Source organism: Acinonyx jubatus, chromosome B1, assembly GCF_027475565.1.
Source record: "Acinonyx jubatus isolate Ajub_Pintada_27869175 chromosome B1, VMU_Ajub_asm_v1.0, whole genome shotgun sequence".
NCBI classification, from domain to species: Eukaryota; Metazoa; Chordata; class Mammalia; order Carnivora; family Felidae; genus Acinonyx; species Acinonyx jubatus.
Window position 1 is genome coordinate 124,395,527 of NC_069382.1, and position 24,934 is coordinate 124,420,460.

At 37.5% G+C, this 24,934-nt stretch overlaps 1 long non-coding RNA gene and 1 other non-coding gene across 5 annotated transcripts in view; one reads left to right on the forward strand and one right to left on the reverse strand.

Moving 5' to 3' along the window:
• LOC106988521 (uncharacterized) overlaps positions 1 to 24,934 on the forward strand; it is a 188,719-nt gene that overhangs the window by 43,786 nt on the left and 119,999 nt on the right. For 3 of the 4 annotated variants that reach the window (XR_008296236.1, XR_008296235.1, XR_008296234.1), the window contains exons 1-2: positions 18,749 to 19,455; positions 21,395 to 21,509. The exons of the other annotated variant lie outside the window; for it this stretch is intronic. This is a non-coding gene — a long non-coding RNA (uncharacterized LOC106988521). Of the gene's footprint in view, positions 1 to 18,748; positions 19,456 to 21,394; positions 21,510 to 24,934 lie in introns of those variants that run through there. 4 annotated transcript variants of the gene reach the window in all.
• LOC113601024 (U6 spliceosomal RNA) lies at positions 10,690 to 10,796 on the reverse strand. Its single transcript, XR_003422154.1, has one exon. It is a non-coding gene; the product is annotated as a U6 spliceosomal RNA (small nuclear RNA).

Below are 24,934 nucleotides of genomic sequence, written 5' to 3' on the forward strand. Positions count from 1 at the left end.
TTTGCTTAGTGCTGTGATCTGAATGTTTGTGTCCCCCACCCACCCCAAAATCATATGTTGAAATCCTAACCACCAAAGGTGATGGTTATTAGTAGGTGAGGTGGGGATGATTAGGTCATGAGGTAGAGTATTTATGAATGAGATTCTTTAAAAAATGATCTTGCAGCTCCCTGGCCCCTTCCACCATGTGAGGATACAATAGGAAGTCTGTTTTCTGCAAGAGAGCCCTCACCTGACCAAGTTGGCACCCTGATCTTGAATTTGCATCCTCCAGAACTATGAGAAATAAATTCCTGCTGTTTATTAGCCACTCAGTATATGGTATTTTGTTATAGCAACCCAAATGACTAAGACTCTTCCTTGAACCTCTGCTTTCTCAGCTAGGATAACAGAACTTCATTACCTTTCAGAGAATCTGTCAAGGTTAATGGAAACATTATAAATCAACATATTTTAACTTTAATATTCTACTGTTACTATGACTACTGCTATAAGTCCTCTTTATGGAAAGCATTTGGTCTTTATTACCATAGCTGCTCTTGGACTGCCACTAAAATAGGGAAAGGGTGGGGTGGGAACAAATTTGCCTTTTACCAAGACTGCTTTGTCAGTGGGAGCTGGATGAATATGAGGACATGGAGGCAAAGAGATTACCTCTTGGACTATTTCTCATCTAGGTGAGGCATGGTAAGGATATTAGTAATGGCAATGGGGATGGGGGGAAAAAGATTCAGAGGTATTTATCATTTATCATATTATGATATAATATACACAGGTATGTTGAAAACAAAACCAAGCATGACATAAAATTAACAAAGGCTATTTTATTCATAACTTTGCAGCAAGGGAACCCTCTGCTACCACTTTAATTTCAGCGGGCTTTCAATGAATGGTGTCAGAAAGGCCTGAGTTCATCATGTAAAATGAGAATTCTGAGACAGCATCTGATTGGCATGGTGAGAATTTTGGAAGCTGGTGAGACTTACTAGTTGCTGTCAGGTACATTTGGCAGTTGTTGATTGTCTGTGTAAGGAAGCAAGCAGTTTGGGGTCATTTCAAGAGGAAGGATTGGCTGTTCAATAACTGTTAAGATTGGAGGGTTTCCTGTGACTGGCCATTTCCCAGAGCAAGTTGGAGTTAATGGGTTGCTTTTTTGCACTCAAACTGTCCATCTCATTTTGGGCCTTATGGGGAGTGGCTGCCATGGCAGGCTGTTTCTCAGTTATTTAATATGAAGATTAGGGGTGCCTGGGTGATTCAGTCGGTTGAGTGTCTGACTTCGGTTCAGGTCATGATCTTCCGATCCGTGAGTTCGAGTCCCGCATCCGGTTCTGTGCTGTTAGCTCAGAGCCTGGAGCCTGCTTCAGATTCTGTCTCCCTCTCTCTCTGCCCCTCCCCCACTTGTGCTCTGTCTCTCTTGAAATTAAGTGAACATTAAAAAAAAAACATTAAAAAATTAAAAAAGAAAAAGTTTGTTCAGGGCACCTGGCTGGCTCAGGTGTAGAGCACATGACTCTTGATCTCAGGGTCATGAATTCAAACTCCACGTTGGGCAAAGAGATTCTTTTTTAAAAAATAATAAAAGAAAAAGAAAGTTTTTTCATTCGTTTTGTTGTGGGAGGGAAATACTCAAAAATTTTGCTAGGTGAAAGAATCCAGTAAGTGTTACTGGACATTGTGGTATCACTGTATGTGCTAACTCAGGACATTTTTTTTTTTAGGGAAAAATTTCAAGATAGCCACCATTTTCATCATGTGCAGATGTACATGTGACTTACATATTGCTGCAGAGTTAGTTCTCAAAATCACACGCAAGACCAATATGAATCTTAAATAATTCATTGGCTCTGTTATGGACTTTTATGTAAAGCTCCAAGGACAAAAATATTTTCAGGTTCAGGTTAGTAGCATGCATGATGCATACATAAACTTCTGGACTAATATGTTATAAAAAGGAATGGAAAAAAAACTAAAGTAATTTCAAAATAAGCTTTGAAAAAAAATTAGAACCTCCTTAATCTTACATATACTTTAAATGCTTTCATGTACTTTGTCTAAGTAAAGCAAATTTTTCCATAAAAGAAATCTTGACTAGAAAATATGCCTGGTAAATCAGTCTTCTAAAAGCTGCTGGAGATAGGGGGAAAAATTAGTAATGTAACTGCCTATCTAATTCTGGGCACTATATTAGCTTTTTTTTTTTTTTCTTTTTTTGGTAAAAAATTTTCTGTTTTCACTAATCCTATCTCACCTCATTTCAAGAGGATTCCATTAGTTGGATAAGCAAGAAAATGTTCTTTGCCTCCTTTATGTAACTTAGTGTCTCCACGTAAATAAAATGCCTTAAGGAAGAAGAAATTGCCGAGAAGGTAGGAAGAAAGAGACAAGAACAGGGCTAAAAGGACTTGGTTTTAACAGGCATATACTTGAGAACCTTTAGTCTAAGAACTTCTGGAGGGTGGGGTGGGGTCATCCTGGGATTAATGATGAAGGGATCCTGTCACCTTTGAGTTTGAGTGTTTTCTTACCTGTGGTTCTGCAACAAAGAAGCTATTGTGCTTTAAAAAAGCTTTAACAATGTCAGGGAAGCCAGGCAAAGGAGCCAGCAGGGTGGTTGCTTACTGAAAATTTCAGTAGCATTTTCAAGATAATTGGCTTAATTACATGCCAAACTAAATTGTAATTTTAAGGGCACTACAAATAACAAAAATTTATTCTAAAGCTCTGTAAGTAGGCTTTTGTTCTTTATTTCCTGTAAATAGATCTCTGGTGGAATAACCAGGACCTGAAATGTTTGGGTCAAGACTGTGAGACAGAGGCACTCTGCTTGGGGATGGTTAGAGCTATTTGGATCAAGGAATGTACATAGTCACTCTGAGTGTGATAGGTAGAACTAAATAAAATAAATTCTAATATTGTTAATTTGTGTTTTATATAGTGTTCCAGCTAAAGGCAGGTTAGTGAGTAGTTACAAGCAGGACTTCTCTTTGGAGCCAGACTGCTGGGATTTATTGCTTAACTTTCCACTATGTGTGTGATCAGTAGAACAAGTAAAAACTACCTATAATCCCAGGCCAGAAGAAAATACAAAATATTTACATTAAGGGATGAAAGTAAACCTGTACTCCGTTAACCATTCTACATTTGATTTGTATCCATTTCAACTTTTTCCTAAAGTCAGACACATCAGTATATAATGAATACATGCATTATGCTGATATTACTGTTTTGCAACTTAAAAAAAATAGTGATCTAACATGAACCATTTTTTAGGTTAGTACATATAAGCTTACCTCATGAAAAAAGATGACTATACTATTTCTTTGTCTTAGTAACTATTGGTCCATTTAATAAGCATTTAGGTTTCCATTATTTCACTACTGTTATGGTAGTAAAGTGAAGATCCTTAGACATAACATATTAATGTTATTATTTCTTTAGGCTAGATTTCAAACTGAGATGATGAATCCAAGAATATGCACACTTTTAATTTCATTTTTTATTGAGATATAATTAACATATTAGTTTCAGATGTAAAACATAATGATTCAGTATTTGTATATATTGCAAAATGATCCCAATAAGTGTAGTTAACATTCATCACCATATATAGTTACAACATTTTTTTCTTGTGATGAGAAGTTTTAAGATTTATTCTTAACAACTTTCAAAAATACAATATAGTATTACTAACTATAGTTACTATGCTGTATATAACATCTCTGGCATTTATTTATAACTACGTGTCTTCCTTTTAACCAACTTCATCCATTTTAATCCCTCCCCAACCCCTGCTTCTGGCAACCACCAATCTGTTTGCATTTATCAATTTGGGTTTATTTTTTAAAAAATGTTAAAACTTTATTTATTTTGAGAGACAGAGAGACAGAGCATGAGCAGGGGAGGGGTAAAGTGAGGGAGATACAGAATCCTAAGCAGGCTCCAGGCTCTGAGCTGTCAGCACAGAGCCTGATGAGGGGCTCAAACCCACAAACCATGAGATCATGATCCAAGCCAAAGTTGGACGCTTAACTGACTAAACCACCCAGGTGCCCCTTTATTTTTGTTTTTAGATTCCACATATAAGTGAGATCTTATTCCTTCTCTGCCTCAATTATTTCACTTAGCGTAATGCCCTCAAGGTCCATTCATATTGTTGCAAATTGCAGGATTTGCTTTTTTATGGCTGAATAATATTCTATTGTGTATATGTATATGTACATTTTTTAATCCATTAATCTGTGTATGGAAACTGACATTGCTTCCATTTCTTGAATATTTTAAATAATCCTGCAATGAATGTGGGTGCATGTATCTTTTTATTTTACTTTATTTCATTTTATTTTATTTTATTATTTATTTATTTATTTATTTTTAATTTACATCCAAATTAGTTAGCATATAGTACAACAATGATTTCAGGAGTAGATTCCTTAATGTCCCTTATCCATTTAGCCCATCCCCCCTCCCACAACCCCTCAGTAACCCTCAGTTTGTTCTCCATATTTATGAGCCTCTTCTGTTTTGTCCCCCTCCCTGTTTTTATATTATTTGTGTTTCCCTTCCCTTATGTTCATCTGTTTTGTCTCTTAAAGTCCTCCTATGAGTGAAGTCATATGATATTTGTCCCTCTCTGACTGACTAATTATGACTTAGCATAATACCCTCCAGTTCCATCCACATAGTTGCAAATGGCAAGATTTCATTCTTTTTGATTGGTGAGTAATACTCCATTGTGTGTGTGTGTGTGTGTGTGTGTGTGTGTGTGTGTGTGTGTGTGTGTACCACATCTTCATTATCCATTCATCCATCGAGATGGACATTTGGGCTCTTTCCATACTTTGGCTATCGTTGATAGTGCTGCTATAAACATGGGGTGCATGTGTCCCTTCAAAACAGCACACCTGTATCCTTGACTAAATACCTAGTAGTGCAACTGCTGGGTCATAGGGTAGTTCTATTTTTAATATTTTGAGGAACCTCCATACTCTTTTCCAGAGTGGCTGCACCAGCTTACATTCCCACCAGCAGTGCAAAAGAGATCCTCTTTCTCCGCATCCTCGCCAACACCTGTTGCTGCCGGAGTTGTTTATGTTAGCCATTCTGACAGGTGTAAGGTGGTATCTCATTGTGGTTTTGCATGTTATCTTTTTGAGTTAGTGTTTTCACTTCCTATGGATAAATACCCAGAAGCAGAATTGCTGGGTCATCTGGTAGTTTTATTTTTGAGGAACTTTTTGAGGAACCTCCATACTGTTTTGCAAACTGGCATGCCCCACCAACAGTGCATGAGAGTTCTCACTTCTCCACATCCTTGCCAACACTTATTTCCTGTCTTTTTGATAATAGCCATTCTAATAGGTGTGAAGTGATATCTCATTGCAATTTTGATTTGGATTTCTCTGATGATTAGTGATGCTGAGTACTTTTTCCTGTATCTGTTAGCTATCTGTATGTCTTTTTTGGAAAAGTATCTATTCAGATACTCTGCCCATTTTTTAATTGGATTGTTTGTTGCTGTTGAATTTTATGAGTTCTTTATGTGTTTTGGATATTAATGTCTTATTAGTTATGTGATTTACAAATATTTTCTCCCATTTGGTATGTTGCCTTTCCATTTCGTTGATGGTTTGTTTTGCAGAAGATGTTCAATTTTAATAGGTACTTCCACATTAATTTTTGAAAGGTTTTGCCAACTTTTGCTCTTATTAATAACATGTGAATGTCAGGGCATCTGGCTGGCTCACTTGGTGGAATATGCAATATTTGATCTCGAGGTTGAGAGTTCAAGCCTCACATTGGGGTGTAGAGATAACTTAAAAGTAAAGACTTTTAAAAAAAGGAATTTATTTAAGAAAATAACATGTGAATGTCTACTTCCTCAATCCTTGTAAAATTTTTAAGCTTTTTTTATCCCCTTCTGTTGCATTATTTTGAAGCAATTTCAATCATGACATTTCCCCATGTGAACTAGGTATTTTAAATCTTTAATTCTAACTGTGCTTTCTTATAACAATATATAAACATATTTGTTTTCCCTTCCATTCTCATCTCTCAAAGTGAGATAATAAAAAATAGAACTTTTAAGAGGTTGGGGTGCCTGGGTAGCTCGTTAGTTAAGTGCCTGACTCTTGGTTTTGGCTCAGGTCACGATCTCACGTTTTGTGGGTTCGAGCCTTGCGTTTGAGCCTGCTTGGGATTCTCTATCTCCTCTCTGCCCCTCCCCAACTCCCACTTGCATGCTCTCTCTCTCGAAAATAAATAAACTTGAAAAACAAAGAATTTTTTAGAGGTTTCCTATGAGACTTCAGGGTGAAGCTGTAAGATAAAACATATTTTATGTACTTTTTTTAACTCCCAGACTTACCTTTGCATTGATTAGTGTTAGGGTCAGGCATAAGGCAGGGTAAAGATAGGAGTCAGAGGCTAAAAAATTTTAGCAGTCAAAGGCTTTATTTGGGAACTAAGGTCTAGGGCGAGGTTCCCTGACTCAGGGAGAGAGAGAGAGAGAGAGAGAGAGAGAGAGAGAGAGAGAGAGAGAGAGAGGAGAGAGAGAGAGAGGAGTCAGGGAAGTCGCACCCAGGTGTGGTGGGGTGGGGTTTTTAAGCTGCAGCGGTTCCAGGTTTAGGTCCGGTGGGCCTTTTTCCGCGTCAGGTCGTGCTGTCGCTCTGTGATTGGTTGACCTCCAATTCGTTCTGGCAGCTACTAGGGGCTTTTCGTTGGTTTGCACTGGCAAGATGGCCGTCCCCTCTACTGTGGTTCCAAGGACATCCTAACAATTAGCAATCATGGTCCCCCTAGGATGCTAGTTTCTGATGTGACTCTTGAATGTTGCTATTCTTGGAAACATAGAAACACTTCTTTTTCTTTTAATATGTATGATTTTGAATGACTTATCAGCAGTAGCCATTTACCAATTTTTTTGTTTGTTTAAGTAGGCTCCACATTTAACAGGGGCTTAAACTGAGACCAACACTGAGAACACAGTGGACTAGCATCTCAAAGGCTGTCTCCAAAGTGCTGAAAATTCTTCCAGGTTTGTGTAGGGAAAACATGGGGCAAAGGTGGATGGGTGGTGCAGGTCCGCAGTGAAGGTCAAATCAATAGTTGTCTTGGAGTCAGTTGTGGGGGAGGGGGGTTGGTAGGGTGGGGCTTGCTGGCTCAGGGCCATCTTTTATTGCTTGAGGGAGTAGTTGTGGTTCCCATCAGGGAATGCATGCCTTCAGGGTCTTTCTTTTACCTGAGCCTAGAGACAAGCTGGAAAGAATGCAACTAGAAAGTTTGAGGTTCAGCCATCACAGGTCATATCCATCCTGAGGGGAAATGGTCCAGAGATGACCTCTTTCCACCCAGGGGAAGATATTAGAGGGGACCAGAAATTGGAACAACTAATTCCTTCTTTATCTGCTTTACTTTCAAAGAAAATGCCTGTTTTAATAATCTGGGGGTTAAAGACTCTTAATTTGCTTAGCCCAATCCAATATCCACACAATACTGAGATCTTTTCAAAAGGTAAATTAGATTTTGTTATTTTCCTGTTTGAAGCCAGTCAGAGACTTCCCATTGCCCTTAAGGTAGAAACTAATACTCCCAAAAGGGACTATAAGGCTTGGTCTATCTTTTTACTTTCATCTTAAAGCCTTTCTCCATTTTGCTCACTTTGCTCTAAACATATTGGGCTTTTTTCAGGTCCTCCAAGCTTTAGGCTCTTTCCTCACTCAAGAATGCTGCTCTTTTGGTCTGAGCCACTTCACCATGATAGTTGCTCTTTTATACTTCAGCTTCAGTTTAAATTCCAAGTTTAATACCAAGAGGCCTTCAGAGGCATCCTCTTTAATCTTATTAGATCTCCCTCATTCTATTCTTTGTAACCTGTATCTTTTTCTTATTCCATTTTACTCATTTTTTAAAGTAATTATATGCTTATGTATTGGTTTTAAATTGTAATGCCTCCCCTCTTCCCTCTCCTGCCCCTGCCCCTGCCCCCAGTTATTTGTCAGAACTCAGCATAGCAACTTGCCTCCATCAGGTCATGATCTCTATCAGGTTCGTGAGTTCAAGCCCCGTGTTAGCATCTGTGCTGACAGCTCAGAGCCTGGAGCCTGCTTCAGATTCTGTGTCTACCTTTCTCTCTGCCCCTCTCCCACTCTTGCTCGACATCTCTCTCAAAAATAAATAAACCTAAAAAAAAAAAAAACCTTAAAAAATAAAAAATAAATTTTCTTTTTAATTTTTTTTTTTTTTTTTTTTTAAGTAGGCTTCATGCCCAACATGGGGCTTGAACTCAACCCTGATATTAAGATTTGAGCTGAGATCAAGAGTCTGGCACTTAACCAACTGAGCCACCCAGGCAACCCTAAAATAGCTTTAGAGCTAAGACCACAAGGATGACTAGGACTTAGCTAGGCAAAGGACACGTAGAAAGGGGACACAGAAATGAGTTTTCAGCACAGAGCCTTTGGAAACTTTCAAGGAGGGAAAGACTGTCTGCAATGAGTGTCATGAGTATTGGATCAGAAATTTGCTTTGCTCCTCTTGGTGAAACATAGGAAAATTCCCCTCTTTTTTTTGTAAAGGAACTATTTTTCTGATATATTGCCGTATTTATTTATTAAGTCAGAATCATTAGAGGTGTAGAAAAATGAGCTAGATAAAAATCTTAGTGGAATTAGTTTTGGGGTGCTTCTATTATATGCAGGTGTTGGATAAGGTGACTCACTCCCAGACTGTGAGGTTCTGGCTCTGAGAAGTGAGAATGTGGGGAGTAGAAATCAGGATGAGTGGGCTGCTGATATGATCTGTTCCTCTGTTGAATGAAGGAAAACAAATCACTTTTAAAAGGGTATTATATTTTGAACTCCAAAACTTTTTCTATGCCTTTTTGTTAGTAAAGTTATTAGCAAATTAAGGATAATAACCCGCAAATAATCATTGACTAATCACAATCTTAAAGGTAAGTATTTTGGCAAGGAAATGTGAAAAAAAATCTTCATAAGCCAATTGTTAAATTGTTTAGCAATATCTTGCTAAAATATTTCACTTTGTAGCTACTTCCAAATCTGAAAAGTCTATTTTCTTATGGAATTAAGTCATCATAAAGGAGAGATGTGGAGGGAAGAACTATGTCACTTCTCTGTGAGCAGGTCCCTGAGATGGGAAGTGAGTCCCACCTCCTCCTTTCTATGGAGGAGAGCCAGATGTAATAGAACTATATGTCAAGGTGTTCAGACACTGGTAAACTGCATCCTAAGTATGGAGGGTTGGAGGGGGATATCCAAGATGAGAATAAAACAAGAGACTTTAGGGGCTTCTGGGTGGCTGTGAGAAGTAGGTGAGATGATTCATTTTCAGAAATACCAAATAAATGCTGTGCTGTCTAGTTAACAATAATTCACAACCTATTGGAAATATGTACAAACTGCCCCCCACCCAATGGAGTCCCAAACCCTTAGACACTTCACTTCCTGGTTCTTCCTCTCTCCATTTCAACGGGCTTATTTTCATGGGCTTTGCCATGAGCATGCGTCAAATAACTGAAGTCTCTGCATCACCTAAAGGAATGTACTTTTTGCCTTACATGGGCACAGGCAACTTCGGGGTAAGGCTGTAACCTCTGCAGTACTCAGACAATGAGGAACCAGGGAAGGGACTTGCATGCTAGGAGATAAATTTCCTGCTGTAACTGCTCCATGTGTGGCTATCCATCAGACAGCTGCTCTTGCAAGATCATTAATTAAAGCCTCGCTTCACTGTGCTTCCAGTCTCCGCGTCTCTCCCTTGATTGCGTCAGTGGGCTTATTTCTCACAGTGGTCCAATTGGTTAAGTGTCCCACTTTGGCTCAGGTCATGATCTCATGGCTCATAAGTTTGAGCACCGCCCCCCCTGCACCCGCCCCCACCCCAGGCTCCTTGCTAGCAGTGTGGAGCTTGCTTGCTTGTGATCTCACTGTCTCCTCTCTCTGCGTCTCCCCTGCTTGTGATTTTTCTCTCTCAAAAATAAATAAATAAATAAAAACTTAACAACAACAACAACAACAAAGACCAACAAGAGACTTTAGGTCTAGATCTTTCTTTGCCTCTAATTTTCTCCAAGTCAGCCCACTTTCTCTGGAAACAGATGATGAACTTGACATCTGTTCTGATCTCCAGGTTAAACGTTCTGGGAGCCAAGTCAGTGAAACAGGAGTCCCTGGAGATCTCTCCAGTACATTGCTAGTTCTGCTTTGTTCTCTAACTATAATTGTGATTTGGAGGTATTGCAATTTGTGAGTAGGCCAAGGAGGGCAGATGCATTCCTACAGGTTGTGGGGAGGAAAAATAATTTTCTTTGAAAAAGAAATTTTTTTTGAGTTTATTTATTTATGTTGAGTGAGTGCACAGAAGGGGCAGAGACAGAGAGAGAGAGACAGAGAGAGAGACAGAGACAGAGAGAGTCCTAAGCAGGCTCTGCACTGTCAGTGTGGAGCCTGATGCGGGGCTCAAACTCACAACCGTGAGATCATGACCTGAGCTGAAGCCAAGAGTCAGAAGCTTAACTGACTGGGCCACTCAGGCGCCCCATAATAATTTTCTTCTTACCCTTCTAGATTTTTTTTAACTTGTTTTATTTTTTATTTTTTAAAATTTACATCCAAATTAGTTAGCATATAGTGCAAAAATGATTTCAGGAGTAGATTCCTTAGTGCCCCTAAAAATATGGAACTCTTCCCGAATTTGCGTGTCATCCTTGCGCAAGGGCCATGCTAATCTTCTCTATATCATTCCAATTTTAGTATATGTGCTGTCGAAGGGAGCACTTACCCTTCTAGATTTTTGCCTGAGACATCCCCTATAATAGAAGACAGATTAACAGGAGAAGAACATAAGAATGTTTAATAACATGTATATCTCCTGTATACATGGGAGATACCCAGGAAAACTGCATTAACTCCCCCAAATGGCACAAGCCACTAACCTAAATAACATCTCCAGCTAAAGATAAAAAGATGTTGTGTTGGGGGGGTTGGGGAGCAGTTATGGTAGGTTGCCGACGAGGAAAAGCACAGGAAACAAAGGTAAGGTTGTTATGCAGATTTAAGTCATTGCCTTCTGCATTGACCAGAGCTTCTGGAGATTTAGAGTCATCCTTCTCTTCCTAGTACAGAAGGGAGAAACCCTTACAAATGGAGATTTCCCTGATAAATGTAAATGTTTCTTACAAAAGGAGAACTTCTATGCAGATTTCAGAGCTTCCCCTGTGTCTGCTGTGTCTTAAAAATAACCAGCTTAAAATAATATGCTGAAAGGACATATTTTGGGGTAGTATATTTTGCTCCCCTTCAGTCCCACTTTTGAAACTGTAAAGTTTCACAATCCAGAAGCAAAATTGATAAATTGCTCCATATCTCACTTAACTAGTCTCTCAATCCTGATAATAGATCAGCTCAGTTAAACAGATGTGTTTCATTTCAGGAGGCAGCGATGATGGGATTGGGCTTCCAAAATTAGGTCTTGCTGTGCTAGAAATGAGGTATTTAATAAGAGGAATTTCTATGGAAACAAAAGAAAAATAAAGATTGATGGATGGAGCAAATTATAAACCCAATCAGTCTTGACGGCAGCCAGTTAGTATTTCTAGTTATTGGGCTCGATGCATCTTTTGCAATTTGAATTTCTCTAATGATATTGAAGGGGTTCAGGGTAGCACCCCTACCATATGCCACTTTGAGATGAGGATTATTATTATTTTTATTTTTGTTTTAAGTTCATCCATTTATTTTGAGAAAGAGAGAGAGAGTGAGAGAGCAGGAGGGGCAGAGAGAGAGAGAATCCCAAGCAGGCTCTGTACCATCAGCAGGACCCCAAGCAGGCTCCACACCATCAGCAGGGAGCACGACATAGGCTCGAACCCCCAACATTGAGATCATGACCTGAGTGGAAACCAAGAGTGGACACTTACCCAACTGAGCCATTCAGGCACCCCTGGCATGTGGATTATGTTCAGCTGAAAGCACTTGAGACCCTGCAGGCTAGAGAAACTTTTTGTCCCTCCCTTTGTTAGAATAACAGTTAGTGAGATTCTAACAGGATACTGGAGGCCAGCAAAGAGGAAGTCATGCCAGCTTTCAGGAAAGTCAGAGGACTGTCCTCAAAGCACTCCACAAAAAGCCAGATCAAACCAGATAGGCTCCAGCTTGTTAGTGCCACGACAGGAAATCCCTGACCAAATAAGGAAGGGGCATGAAACAACTGCTTTTCTTATCACCCTGTGAAATGCATTCCTTTCCTGTGAAATCCCCGACCTCTGTCCCCTTCTCCTTAGTTCAAAATGACATATATACCTCATTTGCCTGTCTTTGGAATTTCCATGTCTATGTGGATCCCCCAGTCATATGCCTATTAAATTTGATTTTCTTCTGTTAATCTATTTCATGTCAATTTGATTCTTAGTCCAGCTAGAAGAATCATTGAAGAGGCCAGGAATTCTTGCTCCCCAACAATATCATCAGCTGTTCAGGTAAACTTTCTGAGTGGTCCATACAAACCACAACAGGCATGAAGGTTGTCTAGACATCAGCTATTGGGGAAAATTCTCTTTTAAGTTTATATCATCAAGTTGTCCACATTCAGGTTGCAGGGCTTTAGGGAAAAGGGCAGTTTTAGCTCGTAGTGATTCCAACTCAAAAAGATGGGAGAAAACTAAAAATATTAGTTTGGAGAGTTGCAGCCTGATACTTGAGGAAAATAGAGTTGAGGATCTGGTCCAGTTTATAGGTAAATAACAACTTCAAAAACAACATGACTAAAATCTAATGTCTGCAAAGGTGCAAAAATAATTTCTCTTTATATTCACCCCCGTTTTATCAATCATAACCATGGTAAGACTGATTTGTTTGCAAAATAAGTCTCACCTCATTAAACTTGGCCTAATTCTTTACGTAAGTACAGCAAAAATAGTGACTGACCATATAGCCTCTTTTAAAATTGTTCTGTTGGAACTTTTCATAAGGAATCTCAGATTGAACTTTTAAAAGCCTCAAGCCCAGGAAGCCAACCCAATGACTTACCATCCAACTTCACCTGTAATACCTATAGATTTGGTTAATTCCTTTCTTGTTTGAGGTCCCTAAAATATTATGAGGTTCCTGAATTTGCCAGGAAGTGGCCTTTATTAGTCACCTGCTAAGGCTGACAGGAGCCCTATAAAAAGGTAGTAGACCATTTTTCCCAGAGGATTTATTGACTCCATAGTTTCTAATTTTGTGCCATTGCAAGGAGAGCAGAGGGGTGTCTGGTGGCTCAATCAGTTAAGTATCCGACTTTTGATTTCGGCTCAGGTCATGATCTCACAGTTCACGAGTTCAAGCCTGTATTAGGCTCCACGCTGGCAGTGTGGAGCCTGCTTGGGATTCTCTCTCTCCCACTCTCTCTCTGCCCCTCCTCCTCCTCCTCTCTCTCTCTCAAAAATAAATAAACTTAAAAAGAAAAAAGATTGCAAAAAAAACCAATGAGAACAGACTCTTTTTTTTTTTAAATTTTCTTTAAATCCAAGTTAGTTAATATATAGTGTAATGGTTTCAGGAGAAGAAGAACAGATTCTTATTGAAGATATGGAAATAAGTATATTGCCGTTCAGTAAGTTTCTAAATTTTAGAGGGATCAGATAGGGAGAAAAAGTAATTGTTTCATCCTGTTTCATAAAGGTATAGCTTTACCAAATTCGTGTAAGTCATTGGAGCTTAAGTGAAAAAGTGTCCATAAATCTGGAAAATCAAAGCATTAAAGAACCTGTAATGTTTCAAATAAAAAGTCATAAAAATTATAACCATCCTTATCAGTTTATTCAATCCCATGTTTTTAACTCTGGTTCTGCTTGAATCCAGTTTTCCCATTAGTTCTGGAAATTCTTAGTTCAGTTTTATGAGCTTAAAAGTTATCAGAAACCTCTGTTTGCCAGAGTTTTTCCCATGAATCTCCTTGAAGAGGAGATAAATACTTTTGTAGCAATGCACTTGAAAAGCCTAAGAGTAAAACAATAGCTGTAAATGGCAAAAGACTTAAAAATGGCCATGATTAAAGATCTGATGAGAGTTCATGAAAATGCAATTGACAAGGAGCTTTGGTTATTTTTCTGACAAAAAACATTTTGAGATAATAATAACTGGAGACTCCTGGGTGCCTCAGTCGGTTAAGTGTCCAACTTTGGCTCAGGTCATGATCTCATGGTTCGTGAGTTTAAGTCCCACATCAGATTCTGTGCTGACAGTGCAGAGCCTACTTGGGAGTCTCCCTCTCTCTCCTTCTCCCCTCCCCTCTCGTTCTCTTTCTATCTCTCTTTCTCAGAATAAATAAATGATCTTTAATTGGAATTATGACTGATAACATTATCCTAGGACATATCAGATTTCTAGCAATTTCATACAATTTCTGGAACACTTCTATACAAGTTACAAATGCAACATGAAGAAAGCTTAGTATTACTTTTTATTTGACAATGCTTCTCATGTAATTTAACATATAAAATAAGTCTAATTAGTTGAGTATCTGTCTTTTATAAGGAGAGAACAAATCTTTTGAGATGTTCCGAGGACCCTCTAAAAATTTCCAAAGTTAACTTCAGGTCAAAAAGACTTCATTTAGAATTGATTTTGGGAAATGTGTCAAAAATATTAAAAGGTTTGGATGCTTGACTAAATAGGATGAGAGATCATTATGAAACAATAGTCAATTATCCATTTAACCAAAGCAACACAAATTTTAAAGGCAAATACAGAAGATTATATAACTGTGAGCAAAACTTACCTTTTATAATACTGAGAAGACTCAGTTTTTTAAAGTAATCAAAGACCTGAGTAAGACAACATGAAGCACAAAAAATTATTTTGGTAAGACACAAAACCTTTGCTTTCTACGTAAATTATTTAAAAGATAAACACTTCACAATCTCTTATTATCAAAAGGAGACCAGTAGTCTAAGAAAACATTTTCCTTTTAACAGATGGAAGAATATTAAGTTCTGTTTTACATAAGTACATTATTGATACTAAGATTTATTTTTACAACCCTGATAATAACAATTAAATTTTATCTAGTTTAATTACACAAGATAAAATTTTCTCTTTTTTTCCCATCTCCCTCCCTGTCTTTCTATACCATTATGTCCTTTGTTCTCCTCTTTCCCATTCTGAAATGACTAGTTTTATTTTGGGACAAATTTACTTTCTTTTCCCTTAGACAAAATGCATCATCATACTGTAAAAATTAGTAATGGAAAACCCCAAAACATATCTTACTTTCTTTGCATACAAAGTGGTTTCCTTTTCTTCTAGTCATTTTAATTACATATATTCATTCAAATTCTTTTTTTTTTAATGTTTTAAGTACTTTTGAGAGAGAAAGCATGAGTAGGGGAGGGGCAGAGAAAGAGGGGGACAGAGGATCCAAAGTGGACTATGCACTGACAGCAGAGAGCTTGATGTGGGGCTCGAACTAATGAGCTGTGAGATCATGACCTGTGCCAAAACTGGACACTGAACCAAGTGAGCCACCCAGGTGCCTCTTAATTCAAATACTTAACCTTTAGAAACTTTAATTTCTAGTGAAAACTAAGAATTAAGCAATTATGAATTGTCACACTGGCATTTTATACATTGGTGAATTTATGAATGTGTCATAATTTCCAGAAACACACTTTTTTTATAGTACAATCTTCCAAATTGGCACAAGATGTGTTTACTAACAGACCCAAATTTATCTCTAGTTCCTCTGTAATAGGAAGTCAAAAGTATGATCTATGTTTAGTAATTAATGTTCAATATTTTATCTTATTTGGAAATGATCTAGATATTTGATAAAATTCCATGATTTAATTTTAATTAGCAAAAACTCATAAGGTTTTGAGTTACCAAGAAGATTTAGGAAAGTCTTTTTAGGCAGACATACCAAAAAACATAGTTATTGCTGAAAAGTTTTCCTAAAAATTCTTATTACATACATCTTACATACATCTAAAAACATACACTTACATACATCTAAATTTTATATCTATCTAAGTCACTTGCTCCCAGGGGTGCCTGGGTGGCTCAGTCAGTTAGGCACCTGACCCTTGATTTCGGCTCAGGTCATGATCTCATTGTTTGTATAATCGAGCCCCACATTGGGCTCTAAGCTCACGGTGTGGACCCTGCTTGGGATTCTCTCTCTCTCTCCTGGTCTCTCTGCCCCTCCCATGCTCATGCTCCCTTTCTCTCCCTCTCAAAATAAATAAACATTAGAAAAAATCACTTGCTCCCAATATTTGTGTTTACACTATTCATAAAACTTCATGGAACATTGGACAATGTCAGCCATCATCCCAAGCTATTTGTTTTTGCTGATAAATTTTGTAACAAAGATAACATAAGTTTATTTGATCAATACACTCAGGTAGAATAAAAGTTGCATGTCATGGGGTGCCTGGGTGGCTCAGTCGGTTAAACGTCTGACTTTGGCTCAGGTCATGATCTCAAGGATCATGAGTTCTAGCCCCATGTCGGGCTCTGTGCTGACAGCTCCAAGCCTGGAGTCTGCTTCAGATTCTGCGTCCCTCTCACTCTGCCCCTCCCTTGCTCGTGCTCTGTCTCTCTCTCTCTCTCTCTCTCAAGAATGAATAAAATATTAAAAAAATTTTTTAAAAGTTGCATGTCTGCATTATATTAAATGTAATTTTGAAGGCATGCCTATTTCAATTAAAGCAGAAAAATTAAATTAACTTTTTATTTAGCAAAGATTATCTCAGCTCACATGAACTTGAAAAATATTTGAGTTAGTTTCTCTATTTCTGGTAGTTTAGAAATACTTAATTCATATAAATACTTATTTTAAGCCAGGTAAATAGAGCTTTTCTGCAAATTCATTTTGGCAATACCATTGGATGTAGAAAAATATCACATATCTACAACACATAAGCATACAGGTAGATACAGAGACATTACGGCTATTGTTCTAAAATTTTAGCCATGTGTCAGTTACAGTAAATAATACAAACTTCACTATTTATTTATTTATTTATTTATTTATTTATATTTTAGGGAGCACAAGTGGGGGAGAAGGGCAGAGGGAGAGAGAGAGAAAGATTTTTAAGTTGGCTCCATGCTTAGCGGGGAGCCAAAGGCAGGGCTTTATGCAGGGCTTGATGAGGCAATTGATCCTATGACCCTGGGATCATGACCTGAGCCAAAATCAAGAGTGGGTTACTGAACCAACTGAGCTACCCAGGTGCCCCAAACCTTGCTACTTTGGTAAAGACTGTTGGATCCAAATTTTGTTTTGGTAGTTGGAATAAGGTAAGTTCACCTGCTCAAATGCCTAAAGCATTATGCTACTATTTATGGAGAATACATTTTTTTTATTCACCAAATTTCCAAATACAGTAAAACCTTGGATTGTGAGTAACTTCTGCAAGTGTTCCACAAGACGAACAAACATTTCTAATAAATTTTAACTTGATAAACAAGCAATGTCTTGCAATACGAATAGTATGTTACGCTGAACGTCACATGATCACAACTGAGCCAATGGTTCTCCTCTCTCTCTCTCTCTCTGTGGGATTCTGGGTGATGGTCTCCCATGCTCTGATGTTTGATCTCAGGCCATGGTGTTTGGCAGAAATCAGTGATTTTTCAGAACATTGAAAGGTGCCCACAACTTTCACTAGTGTGGCACTAGTGTGTTTTTGTTGCTTCAAAGCACTTATGGACAGTCCTTTGCTTTTCCATACAAGAGTAAACTTAGGAATGTTTTGGTTCATTCTAGGTCATTGGATAGGTTCCTTGTTAAAGTTGCACCAAAAGAAAAAGATTCCATTGAGCCAATAGACAGTAGTTATACCTTTAGCGATCGTAAAAGTCATCCTACACAATAACCCTCCTCTCTCTTCTCTCCCTCACACCAGCCATGAAGGTTTTCAAAGGTAAATGTAGGTTAATTTTTTTTCTGTATATTTTATATATTCTTTATTATTTTGTGTTATGTTACAGTATTGTAACATACAAGTGCTTTGGATTACAAGCATGTTTCTGGAATGAATTATGCTCTCAAACCAAGGTTTTACTGTAGTTCTTTGGATGGCTCTTAAGTCGTAGAAAATATGGGGTAAAAAATTTACATCACAAAGACACATAAAAAGTACCCAGGTTTTCTCCAAGAAAATTTAGGGTATATTTGCCTATTATCAGAGGTCTAGAGTAAGTACTATGTAAATTTTTCTTCTTCTTTCTCTTTTTTCTTAAGTGCAATGTTCTGATCTTTTACAATATTTTCAAACATTTTGAGATGAATAGGAAAGGCTTGAGGATTGAAAAGAATAGTTGGACTTTGAATTGTTTCTAGAGCCAAAGTTCTAGTTTGGTAGAGATTTGCAAGACAAAGACCGTTGTATTCAATTCCCCAAAGAACTAGATTGTAACCTGAAATATCAAAAGGCTGACCCACCCATTTTACTAAATTTACTTCTATATATCATGGAGATTTCCAACTAAGATGAAAATCAAAAGATTTCTACAGTCTAGAGCTTTGGGGGTTTAATGCTGTATGCTTTTAAAAAAAATCTATCTGAAGCATTTAACAAAAGCCATCTTACTGAGTAATTCATCCTTGGGCCAGTTCACCTTAAAGGGGAAAACATTGACCTCTAGGTAATCCCTTTCCTGATAATGTGTAGGAGGGCCTGGGAGAAATTCTAGATATCCATTTTCTATGTGAGAAGGGTTTTCCCCAGGGGACCATCTGGCTTGTCTCAGAACTATAGTATAACCATGGGAGAGAAGAACCCCTTAGCAGCCAGTTAAGATCCCTGGGACTGAGGTTGTGAATGTCTACTGATTTTTTTTTTTTTTTTTGTCTATTGATCTTTTTAAGGAATTCTCTAAGGCTAGCCACCATACTTCTCCAGACACAGGCCTGCCAATCTGGAACACCAAAGGGGTGCTACTAGTATGGGACTATTCTAGCACTAAGGAGACAATGAATGTTGAGATGACAAAGGCCCATTATGTATTGGCACCCATTATGACAAACTCCCCTGAGAGCTGGCACAGTTGAACAAAAAGGATGCTGCTTCTTAGATCCACAGCCTGTTCAGCTGTCTGCTAGATGCATGCTAGTACATGCATCCTCCAGCTGGCAGAGACCAGAGATAATATTCTCACTGGTTACACACCCAAGCTCTCGACATAGAACAAGATGAGAGAAAAACCTAATTAGATCTATGGTTATCCTCCTTATGACAATGCAAAAAACAGAGACAAAAAACAATGACCATCTCTGGGAAGAAAAGGATCAAAAGAAAACAAGAGTGCTCATGACAAATTTTTACCAAAGTTGCTATCCCAAGGATAAATATAAATATTTGCTCCTGCTAACCTAAATTTGGAAAGGAAGGGTTAAGAAACTTTACCTTCCTCTGTCAACAAGATCGATCCTGGAGAGATGACTTTGGTAAGAATTCTTACCGGAATCCTATCTGTAGGCTCCAGAAAGAGTATGGTGTCTCAGAAAGTTTCTTCGTGGTTGTGAAACTGTGGGAAAGGAAAAAATAATTTTCCCTTTGCCCTTCTAGATTCTTGGCTGGGACATCCCTGTAATAAAAGCAGATTAATACAACAAAACAAAACAAAGTTTAATAACATGTATATCTCCTGCATATACAGGAGATACCTAGGAAAACTGAGTAACTTCCCCCTGATGGCACAAGCCACTACCCTAAATAACATCTCCAGCTAAAGACAAAAAGAAGATGTTGGGGGGGGCGGTGGCGGGGGGGGGGGGGAGGGAGGAGTCCAGTTATTGGAGGTGATCAGAAAAAGCACAGTAAACAAGGGTAAGGTTGTTATGCAGATTTAAGTCATTGCCTTCTGCACTGATAAGTTTCTGGAGATTTGGAGTCATCCTTTTCTTCCTGGTAGGGAGAGGAAATGTATCTCAGGGGTAGATACTTGGAAGTAGAAATGCAAGATGGTAGGGTAAGTTTGTGTTTAATTTTTAAAAATGTTTATTTATTTATTTTGAAATAGAGAAAGAGGGAGAAAGAGGCAGAGAGAGAGGGAGAGAGAGAGAGAATCCCAAGTGGGCTCCCTGCTATCAGTGCAGAGCCCAATGAAGAGCTCTGTCTCAAGAACCATGAGATCATGACTTGAGCTGAAATCAGGAGTCAGACACTTACCCAACTGAGCCACCCATGTGCCCCTATGTTTAATTTTTAAAGAAATGTCTAAACTATCTTTCCAAGTGGCTGCTTGAGGATTCTACTCTAATATAGGATAGGAGTCCTTTATCAGATATATGATTTATGAATATTTTTTCTCACTTTTTGGTTTGTCTTGTAACTTTCCAAGTGAAGTCTTTTGAACTGAAACATTTTAAAATTTGATATTCAATTTATTTTTTTTATTGATTATACTTTTCATGTTTTATCTAAGAAATCTTTCCCTAACCCAGAGTCAGGAAAATTTTCTCATAATTTTTTTTAATGTTCATTTAATTTTGAGAGAGGGAGAGATGGACAGAGTGTGAGCAGGGGAGGGGCTGAGAGAGAGGGAAACAGAATCTGAAGTGGGTGCCAGGCTCTGAGCTGTCAGCACAAAGACTGACTCGGGGCTCAAACCCACAAACCTCGAGATCATGACCTGAGTTGAAGTCTGACACTTAACTGACTGAGCTATCCGGGGGCCTCCATAATATTTTCTTGTAAGAATTTTAGTTTATGCATAGTGAGTCCATGTTTAGGGCCAAGATCCATTTTGAGTAATTTTTGTTAAATGTATGAGTTAATAATCTAAATTCACTGTGGGTATCTAGTTTTTGAGGTTATCCTTTCCCCGTTGAATTGTCTTGGTACCTTGGTCTAAAACCAATTTATTATAAATTTAATGGCTTATTTTTGGACTCACCTTAATTCAGTTGATCTATGTGTCTCTCTTTATGCCAACCACATTGCCTTGATTACTGTAGTTTTATAGAAAATTTTGAAATGGAATAAGCTTTCTTCTTTTTCAAAAATTTTCTTTTGCTATTCTGGATCCTTTGCATTTCTGTATACATTTTAGGGTCAACTTGTCAGTGTCTGTAAAAAAAAAGAGCTTGCTGGAATTTTGACCAAGATTATGTTGAATCTATATTTCAATTTGGCGAGATCTGTGTCTCTCTAATGACATGGCTGAAATTATGAATTAGTTCTTGTAGTTATATTGTGGATTCTTTGGAATTTTCTGCATATCAGATCATATTGCCTGTGAATAAAGAGTTTTTTACTTCTTCCTTTCTCATGTAGATACTCTTTATTTACTTACTTTTCTTAAGTGATGTTTTAATCTGTTCAGATGGCTATAACAAAAATATCATAAACTGAGTGGCTTAAGCAATAATTTATTTCTTACAGTTCTGGAGGCTGGGAAGTCCAAGATCAAGGATGTCAGCAGATTAGATGTCTAGTTAGACTAGTTTCTTGGTTCACATATAGCCATCTTCTCTCTGTGTCTTCACATGGTGGAAAGGTAAGGTGGCATTCTGGGGTCTTTTATAAGAAGAGTAATCCCCCAAAACTCAACCTTCAAAAGAGCCTCACCTCTAAATACTAGCAGACTGAGGATTAGTTTTCAACATATGAATTTGGGAAACACAAACATTCAGACGACAGCACCTGATTACCCATTACAATGTTGAATAGAAATTTTGGGAACAGATGTCCTTGCTTTCTTCATAGGGGAAAGCATTCAGTCTTTCCCCTAAGAACATACTTGTTTTTCATGAGTTGCATTTATCAGGTTAAAAAAGTTCTTTTTTATTTCTAGCTTTTTGAGAGGTTTTAAAAATGTGTTTGTTTTTTGTTTTTATCATGAATAGATTTTGTCAAGTGCTTCCTGCATCCATTAAGAGGAACATATGTGCTTTGTTCTTTATTCTACTAATAAGATATCAAATTAATAGTTATTTGGATGTTAAACCAACCTTGCATTCCCAGTTTAAATCCCACTTGGTTATGGTACATTATCCATTTTGTATGTTCCTAATATATTGTTGAGGACTTTTGTGTGTAGATTCATGAGGGATATTGGTTTATGCTTTTTTTTTTTTTTTTTAATATTTAGCTGGCTTTGGTGTCAGGGTACCCTGATACAAAGTGTTTCCTTCTCCTTTGTCTTCTGGAAGAGTATGGGAAGGATTGGTATTATTTTTTTCTTCTTTAAATGTTTAGTAGAATTCATCAGTGAAGTTGGGCTTGAGTTTTACTTTTGTGGGAAGATTTCAAGTAATTAATTCAATTTATTTTTTTGTAGGTATATTCAAATTTTGATTTTTTCTTGAATTTTAGTAGCAGTATTTTTGTATTTTTTAGGAATTTTTCCAATTCATCTTAGTTGTTCAATTTGTAGTATACTCTTATGTAATTCCCTTATGATAATTCTAAGTTCTGTAAAATCATTAGTGATATCTCCTTTTCATTTCTGACTTCATTAATTTGTTTCTTTTCTTTTTCTTGGTCAGCTTCTCTTCTTTTTAAAATGAAAATAATCCTTATATGATGAACTGTCACTTCCTTTTCTATCTTTTTAATTAAAAAAAATTTATTTTCATTTTTATTTAATTTATTTTTTAAATTTACATCCAAGTTAGTTAGTTTATAGTGCAACAATGATTTCAGGAGTAGATTCCTTAATGCCCCTTACTCATTTAGCCCATCCCCCCCTCCCACAACCCCTCCAGTAACTCTCTGTTTGTTCTCCATATTTAAGAATCTCTTATGTTTTGTCCCCCTCCCTGTTTTTACATTATTTTTGCTTCCCTTCCCTTTTGTTCATCTGTTTTGTCTCTTAAAGTCTTCATATGAGTGAAGTCATATGATATTTGTCTTTCTCTGACTAATTTTGCTTAGCATAATACCCTCCAGTTCCATCCATGTAGTTGCAAATGGCAAGATTTCTTTCTTTTTGATTGCTGAGTAATACTCTATTGTATATATGTACCACATCTTCTTTATCCATTCATCCATCAATGGGCCTTTTGGCTGTTTCCATACTTTGGCTATTATTGATAGTGCTGCTATAAACATTGGGGTACATGTGTCCCTTTGAAACAGCACACCTGTATCCTGTGGATAAATACCTAGTAGTACAATTGCTGGGTCATAGGGTAGTTCTATTTTTAATATTTTGAGGAACCTCCATACTGTTTTCCAGAGTGGCTGCACCAGCTTGCATTCCCACCAGCGGTGCAAGAGAGATCCTCTTTCTCCACATCCTTGCCAACATCTGTTTTTGCCTGAGTTGCTAATGTTAGCCATTCTGACAGGTGTGATGTGGTATCTCATTGTGGTTTTAATTTGTATTTCCCTGATGATGAGTGATATTGAGCATTTTTTCATGTGTCAGCTGGACATCTGGATGTCTTCTTTGGAGAGGTGTCTATTTATATGTCTTTTGCCCATTTCTTCACTGGATTATTTGTTTTTTGGGTGTTGAGTTTAATAAGTTCTTTATAGATTTTTGGATACTATCCCTTTATCTGATATGTCGTTTGCAAATATCTTCTCCCATTCCATCGGTTGCTTTTTAGTTTTGCTGATTCAGTCTTGCTGATTTTCCTTCACTGTGCAGAAGCTTTTTATTTTGATGAGGTCCCAATAGTTCATTTTTGCTTTTGTTTCCCTTGCCTCCAGAGACGTGTTGAATAAGAAGTTGCTGTGGTCAAGGTCAAAGAGGTTTTTGCCTGCTTTCTCCTTGAAGATTTTGATGGCTTTCTGTCTTACATGTAGGTCTTACATCCATTTTGAGTTTATTTTTATGTATGGTGTAAAAAAGTGTTCCAGGTTCATTCTTCTGCATGCGCTGTCCAATTTTCCCAACATCACTTGCTGAAGAGACTGTCTTTTTTTCATTGGATATTCTTTCCTGTTTTGTTGCAGAGTAGTTGGCCATATATTTGTGAGTCCATTTCTGGGTTCTCTATTCTGTTCCATTGATCTATGTGTCTTTTTTTGTGCCAGTACCATGGTGTTTTGATGAATACAGCTTGCAGTCTAGGATTGTGATGACTCCAGCTTTGGTTTTCTTTTTCAGGATCGCTTTGGCTATTCAAGATGTTTTCTGGTTCCATATAAATTTTAGAATTGTTTGTTCTAGCTCTTTGAAGCATGCTGGTGTTATTTTGATAGGGATTGTATTGAATGGGTAGTATCAACATTTTACCAGTATTTGTTCCTCCATGAGCATAGAATGTTTTTCCATTTCTTTTTGCCTTCTTCAATTTCTTTCATAAGCTTTCTATAGTTTTCTGCATTCAGATATTTTAACTCTTTGTTTAGGTTTATTCCTCGGTATTTTATCGTTTTCAGTGCAATTGTAAATGGGATTAATCCCTTGATATTTCTTCCTGCTGTTTCATTATTGGTGCATAGAAATACAACCATTTTTCTGTACATTGATTTTATATCGTATGACTTTGCTGAATTCATGTATCAGTTCTAACAGTTTTTTGTTGGTGTCTCTTGGGTCTTCCAGGTAAAGAATCATGTCATCTGTGAAGAGTGAAAGTTTCACTTCTTCCTTGCTAATGTAGATCCCTTTTATTTCTTTTTGTTGTCTGATTGCTGAGAGTAGGACTTCCATTACTATGTTGAACAGCAGTGGTGTGAGTAGACATCCCTTTTGTGTTCCTAACCTTACGGGGAAAGCTCTCCGTTTTTCCCCCACTGAGGATGATATTAGTTGTGGGTCTTTTGTATATAGCTTTTATGATGTTGTTCCTTCTGTCTCTACTTTCTTGAGGGTTTTTATCAAGAAAGGATGCTATATTTTACCAAGTGCTTTATCTGCATCTATTGAGAGGATCGTGTGGTTCTTATCCTTTCTTTTATTAATGTGATGTTTCACGTTGATTAATTTGCAGATATTGAACCACAGTTACAGCTCAGGAAAAAAAT